The sequence below is a fragment of the Microtus pennsylvanicus genome, chromosome 5, assembly GCF_037038515.1.
Source record: "Microtus pennsylvanicus isolate mMicPen1 chromosome 5, mMicPen1.hap1, whole genome shotgun sequence".
NCBI lineage: Eukaryota > Metazoa > Chordata > Mammalia > Rodentia > Cricetidae > Microtus > Microtus pennsylvanicus.
Genome location: NC_134583.1, coordinates 80,258,321 through 80,266,039, shown reverse-complemented (window position 1 = coordinate 80,266,039; position 7,719 = coordinate 80,258,321).

Sequence of the window (7,719 nt, the reverse complement as noted above, 5' to 3'; positions counted from 1 at the left end):
TTCTGCCTCTGGGATCTGGCCTGTCCCACCACACCAAGCCTAACATAAAAAAATGACTGCCTGGGTGATGGACAGATGGCTCTGTGTTTGAGAGCACTGGCTGCTCTTCCTGAGAACCTGGGTTTCATTTCCAGCACCCACATGGGTTCACAGCCATGTGTAACTCCCCCTTCGAGTCCCTTCATGCACGAGACACAGAAGTGGTACATACAGATATGCATGCTGGCAAAACATTCATATATCTAAAAATAACTTACTATTGCTCAGCTATTGAATAATAACAAATTTAAAATGTAGTAAAGTCCAGTAGTTTTGAAAAACTGATTTTGGCCACAAATTAATGCAGTTCATGATGTAGAACTGCAAGGGCCTTAAGGTTTGAGCTAACGTACTGTGGAATGTGACATGGCAGACGTGCTTATGGTTTCAGCTGTGGAGAAGACCTAGAGGGCAGTACCTTAAAACAGGGCAGGCTGGAGGGATGCTCGGTGGTTATTATAAGCATTGGCATATAACTTCAGTTCTAGGAGATCTCACACCTAATCTTTATCTGATCTTCATGCATATGGCATATTTCAAAGATCTGAAAACAACAAGAACCCAACATAAGCACTTTTGTTTCTTGCGTAGCAGGCAGTCTTGGACCTCGACCCCAAATTATGACATGGAGACTTATTACTATCCTATTTTCCTGCATCCTCTGTGCCTGTCTGTCTGGCTCCTGGCGTCTCCCTCTCTCCTTGAGATGCCTCCTATTTATTATCTCTGCCAGCTCCACCTAGCCCTCTAATGTTTAGCTATCGACTGCTCAGCTTTTTATTAGACCAGTCATGTGCCTGAGGTAGACAAGATAACAGCAACACATCTTTACAAACAAACATTTACAAATACATCTTTACAAATTAAATGCAGCATAAGCAAAAGCAGGACATCTTCACATAGTTAAACAAATGCAGCATTACAAATGGAACACATCTTCACATAGTTACAGTAATATTCCACAACAGTCTGGTCTGCATAGGAAAGTGCTCTCTTAACACAGACTCAAACAAGCACAAGAATATGAAACTATTTAACCCTCAGAGGTTCCTGTGTAGGACAAAGAGGCTGGTTCATAAAGCCCTAGCACAAAGGAACATGGTGCTAAAATAGAAGGAACTGATTTATTATTCCTGGGACATAGCAAATAAAACATGAAAAATGCAAGCAAAACACGACTGTTAAAAGGGTGCTGAAGCTGAGTGATGTAGGAAGTCTGATAGTTCTAAAGCAGGTTTACTCTAGTTTCTGATGGGTGTGTATGCTCCCTCTCCTGGGCCTCTGAACAAGTTGATGGATAGGACAAGGAAGAAGTGATGTAGCCTAATTCCTTGGTCCATCAAGTTTTAATGTGGGCAGCTGCTTTCTGTTGGGGACCCCAGACTCTGCTGGGAAGAAGTAAAACTGCCCAATGGAGAGCCTTACCTGCAAGCCAATGGCTGGGAAGCATGCTGGCCAGCTCACCCTGCTGACATCCTGATGGTCTTCTAGCTCTGATGATGCCACCTGCAGTTGAGCCCACATTACTGCTCAAACCATCCTTAGGTGGAAAGAGCCAAAGACAGTTGAGCACATTTCCTCATTTGTGTCCAAATCTGAGGTGAACAAGCCAGAAGTGAATGAGATGTGATGGTAGAGGAGGAAGTGAGTGGCAGGTGGAGTAGACTGATAGGAAGGAGTAGGAGGTCGGGAAGGCAGACATAAGCAGGCAAGGGAACTTCACTGAATGAATGTAAGAGAGTAAGAAATGCATGCTGTGGGGGCTGAAAGACAAAAAGCAGGAGTTCAATAGCAGGCAAGTAGTATCTGGACTAGAGTCTACAAGGACATAATAGTAAATAGGTGTTTTCTTGCTTCAGCAAAGTTTGTTTCTTATAAGGGAATGCATTGTGAAATTAGGTTGTGTATAAATACTGAGTAAATGAGTTAAGGGTATGGGGCTTGAGAGATGGCTCAGCAGTTAAGAACATTTGTCTGATCTTCTACACAATCTAGGTTCAGTTCCCAGCATCCACATGGTGGCTCACAACTATCTAACACTTGTTCCATGAGATCTCTCTCTCTCTCTCTCTCTCTCTCTCTCTCTCTCTCTCTCTCTCTCTCTCTCTCTCTCTCTCTCTCTCTCTCACACACACACACACACACACACACACACACACACACACACACTTAAGGGTAATAAAAGCCCAGTCTTTTACTTGTTTTACAAAGAAATCAGGCTGGAGTAGGCTGCTTCAAGCCTATGGTGGGATCTAACTGGATGTCTGAAAGATGAAATGAGTCCAGCCAACTCTGCTTAGGGCACACAGACACAGTGACACTAAACAGTAGATCGTACATTTAGTGTCATAATCTAAAAAGAAAAGCCTGGCTCACTAGGGAAGTTAATAATTAGGGGAACTTGCCAGAAAGGAAGAGCTCAGATAGTAACCAATGAAGTCCGAGACACCTGTGTGCCCATCCTGAAGGGCTTGCAGCTGCCAAACTGGGACCCTGTGGGCCACGTGAGTTGTGAAATCATGACAACAATGCTTTCTTGCCCACAGCATAAAGCAGGTACCCTTTCAATTCATGCATGTTTGGTCAGATGGGATCATTCTTCCTAACAGAATTCCAAGTTAATACGAAAGGAGAGGATGATGGGAATGGAAAATTACTAAGTAAACTGCAGAACTGCTGACTTTCCAATGGCAAACAATGTTTCCTGGGATAAGAAGAGACATTCTGGGGCCGACAGGATGGTTTAGTGGATAAGGGGGCTTGGTGTTAAGCCTGATGAGTTCTATTCCTGGGCCAGGAGAACAGACACCTACAAGTTGGACTCGGGAGGCAGAGGCAGGTGGATCTCTGTGAGTTCGAGACCAGCCTGGTCTACAGAGCTAGTTCCAGGACAGGCTCCAAAGCCACAGAGAAACCCTGTCTCGAAAAACCAAAAAACCAAAAAAAAAAAAAAAAAGTTGGTCTCTGACCTCCTTGTACCCAGCACCCGTAGGATTTTTAAAAAGTTGTCTTTTTCCCATAAGTTACTCAGAATTGTAGCTTTATGTAAAGAAACTTGATGGTTTGATGCTGAGGCCACATCAAGTTTTTTGTTTTTATGGCTTTTGCCTAAAATACATAATTACAATTTAATCATTAGATAAAAATAGGTCTAAATTAAGGAGAGTTCTATGAAACAGTTGTCTGTACACTTCAAAACTCTCAAGATTGTGAGAGACAGAGACTGGAAGACAAAAAGAGAATGCGCCTAGACAAAGAACATTTAAGGCCCAGTCAAGCCAAAGCTGTGTGGTTGAGTGAGACAGCGCTGCCTGCGCTGACACCAGGGAAGCTGAGTGTCCTGACACATGTTTAATTCTTCACAGCAAAACATAGCAAGCAGTGCCTTTTACTTACGGTGGTCCTGGGCCAGCAGCGTCAGAACATTTATGGGAATGTGGATTCCGGGGTCCACGCCCTCCAGTCAGAGCTGTGTGCTTAAGCTCCTGTGGAGAGAAAGGAGAGGTTCTGTGAAGTGACAGGTGGAGCTACTCGCATATAAAACTGGCTTGTCTGAAAAACCAAAGGCACATTCGAGAAATAATTACAAGGGTCAGGAATAGGGTAAAACCTTAACATACTCCTCTGAGGGCCTCCAAAGTCTATACAGTATTGTATAAAACTTAATTAAGAAAAAGGCCCATCAGCCAGCTGGTGGTGGTACATGCTTTTAAGCCCTGCATGAGGGGTGGGGAAGAGGCAGACTGGTCTCAGAGTTTGAAGCCAGCCTGGTCTACAGAGGGAGTTCTAGGACAGCCAGGGCTACACAGAAATCCTGCTTAAAAAAACAAAAAACAAAAACAAAAACAAAGAGGAGGAAGAGTGGGGGGGGGAGAAGGAAAAAGGAAGAAAAAAAACCACCAGAATCTTTGCTGGGCGTGGTTGCGCACACCTTTAATCCAGTAATCTAGACAGAGGCAGGCGGATCTCTAAGTTTGAGGTCAGCCTGGTCTACAGTGAATTTCAGGACAGCCAGGATTATGTAGAAAGATCCTGTCTCAAAACAAAAACAAACCAAAATCAAAAACAAAAAAAAGTAAAACAAACAAAAAAACCCAAGTCGGGACTATGTAGAGAGACACCGTCTCCAAACAAAACACAACACCAAAAAAAAAAATGCATTTCTAAAACTGGGCAGTGGTGGTGGCACCTGTCTGTAATCCTACTTGGGAGAGAAAAATAATAAGGCTGGAGAATTGGCTCGGCACTTCTAAAAGAACTTGCTACTTTTGCAGAGGACATAGATTTGGTTCCCAGTATTCATGTGGTAGTTCACAACCTTATTTAACTCTAGTTCTAGGGACTGGATTTTCTCTTCTGATCTCCTCATGCACTGGGTATGTATATGCTATATAGTCACACACACTAAAATAACCAAATATTTAAAACATTTCCTGGAGATGGAAGGATCACAAGTTCAAGCCAGTTTAGGAAACAGCAAGATCAAACAAACTCTGGGGGCATGAAGCTCACTCAGCTGGCAGAGTACTCACCTGGCATTCACAAAGCCCTGGGTTTGATCTCTAGCACCACATAAACCAGCTGAGGTGACACTCTGGGGGTTCAGTCATTGTTGGTTTACACAGTGAGTTTGAGGCTGGCCTGAGATAAAGAGACAACTTTAAAAGGGTTGGTTTTGAGACTGGGTCTCTCTTTATAGCCCAGGCTGGCCTCAACCTCATAGATTTCTGCCTGCCTTTGCCTCCCAGAGCGCTGGAATTAAAGGTTTGTGCCACAATGTCCAACCTTTCTATCCCTCCTCCACAGACTCTTTGAGGCATGATTTCATCGTATATCGTGCTGGCATCAAACTGTGAGCCTTTTGCCTCCCGCTCTCAAGCACAGGCATGCTTTACAACACCCAATTCACCTAATAATCTGAGAGTATCACTGTGATGGTGGGATCTGGACAGGCCACTGAACCTCTGCTCTGACAATGCTACAACCTGTCACTCTTCACCCAATAATCTGAGAGTATCACTGTGATGGTGGGATCTGGACAGGCCACTGAACCTCTGCTCTATGACAGTGCTACAACCTGTCACTCTTCACCCAATAATCTGAGAGTATCACTGTGATGGTGGGATCTGGACAGGCCACTGAACCTCTGCTCTATGACAATGCTACAACCTGTCACTCTTCACCTAATAATCTGAGAGTATCACTGTGATGGTGGGATCTGGACAGGCCACTGAACCTCTGCTCTATGACAATGCTACACCTGTCACTCTTGGCTGTGCTCTTCCCAGGGTAGCGTTTGGTACAGGGACTGAACAGTGCCCTCCAGCCACAAGAGCCCGGAGTCATGCTGCTCACGTCTTGGCATGCAGTTTTGTGCCAGACCACAAGCTTTGCAAAAATCAAAAACTTTCAAAAGTATTTTCAAACTGCCACCAAAGTCCCACTCATTTTACTTAATCGCCATCTCAAAAGAGCCACAAAACTGGAGTCAAAAAGCTCTGACCCCATCACTTTGATAGCGCAGGGTCCTGTCTGCTAATGGGTAAATTTAGGTACTAGTCTCCATTTTTAAAATGTTTTGTTTTTTGAGGCAAGGTTTCTCTGTAGCTTTGGAGCCTGTCTTGGCACTTGCTTTGTAGACCAGGCTGACCTTGAACTCACAGAGATCCGCCCCAGTGCTGGGATTAAAGGCCTACACCACCACTACCTGGCCTAGGTAGCAAGTTCTTACAAGTGCTGCCGAGTCCCTAGAAGTGCCTGTGACTGCACCATCCGTGTCCCACTGTCACTTGGCAGACAGCTCCCCAGAATGGAACTTTTGCCCTTCCACTTCTCTAGCCAGCACCCAGCAATGCTGCATGCAGAGAATGACTGGTAGGCAACACCATTGGGTATCTCCTCTATCTGTAATGCCCAAGGACTAGCAGCTAGCAGTCACATTAGCCCACACAAGAACCTTGGCTCTAGACTTCAAAGGCATGGCAGACAGGGCATAACGGCACCGGCACAGAAGAACGCTGGCAGGCACACAGCAGGACCCAACATTCCTCCACTGGGTCTCACTATGTGCTGGCTCCTACTGCAGGCCCTTAGCTGAGGAGAGCAGTGTGTGACATCTGACTAGAAGCCAGTTGCCACACTTAGCTCTGCACAAGACTTTCCAGGTATGGCAGGTGGGACAGGGCCCCAAGAGTAAGGGCAGGCAACAGTGTCAGGCACCCCCTTTCCTCCACATTCAGTAGCTGAGAGGACTGCCCCAGGACCACTGGGATGGTTTCCACTTGGCATGTTTTACTGCGACTTCTGAATGCAACCATCACTGTCCTGTCAACTGACATGACTCATACATAACTGTGCCATAGAAGCACAGCTTTAGAAAAATTTCACTTTTTTTCAAGACAGTTTCTGTGTAGCCCTGGCTTGGCTGGCCTGGAATTTGCTTTGTAGACCAGATTGGCCTCGAAATCAGAGATGCATCTGTCTCTGCCTCCCAAGTCCAAGTGCTGGGATTAAACGTGTGAACTACCACTGCTTGGCAGAGAAAAAAATTTACAATTTTTATTTTTTTTTTGGTTTTTTTTCGAGACAGGGTTTCTCTGTGGCTTTGGAGCCTGTCCTGGAACTAGCTCTATAGACCAGGCTGGTCTTGAACTCAGAGATCCGCCTGCCTCTGCCTCCCGAGTGCTGGGATTAAAGGTGTGCGCCACCACCGCCCGGCTAAAAATTTACAATTTTTAAAGTGAGCTCTTTTATTTTCTTTGTAGGAGGGGTGAGCCTGAGTTTATGCATATGCAGGCCTGGTACTTCCAGGGCACTGAACTGCTGAATCAGTCCCCTGGAACTGGGAGACACAGCAGGTTGTGAGCCACACATGGGTGCTGGGAACTGACTCAGGGTCCTGTGCAAGAGTACCAGGTGCTCTTAACTGCTGAGTCATCTCTTTAGCCTCTTTTAATTAACTAAAAAAATTGAAATAGGGTCTATGTAATCCTGGCTGGTTGGAACTCAGAGATCCACCAGTCTCTGCCTCCTGTGTGCTGTGGTATGTGCCACCACGCTTAGGTATCCCCACCCCACCCCTCAGCGTCTCTTGTAGCCCAGGTTGACTTAACTGAACTCATTATCAGTGGATGACTTTATACTCCTGTTCCTCCTCCATGTATGTGGATTGCATTCCTTTAGTGTACAGGGTGGTTGTGGTGGTGCACTTTTGATCCCAGCACTATGGAGGCAGAGGTAGGAGGATCTCTGAGTTTAAGGTCAACTTGGACTAAACAGAGTTCTAGGCTAGCAAGGGCTAGGCAGTGAGACCCTGTCTCAAAATAAAAACAATCCCACATGTATGCCAAACACAGTGGTGCACTTGGAAGGCAGAGGCACTTAAGACTGCTGTAGTTTGATGTCTGCCTGCTCCACACAGTGATGAGTTCCAGGCCAGTGCCACACAGTAAGACCTGTCTTCACTTCCAAAACAAATCCACCTGCTTTCTCATGTTTAGCTCCTCAGCCCAGAAGCATAGCAATAAAACATTTGACAGAAACTGCTTTCTTAAAGGGAATATTCTAGAAAAATGCTAGCCATTGCAAGTTTGAATATAATAAAGAAAGACCAATTTAAATTTGAGAACTGTAGGATTCTTACCTGGGCATGGTGACATGTGCCTGGGAGACTGACGCAGA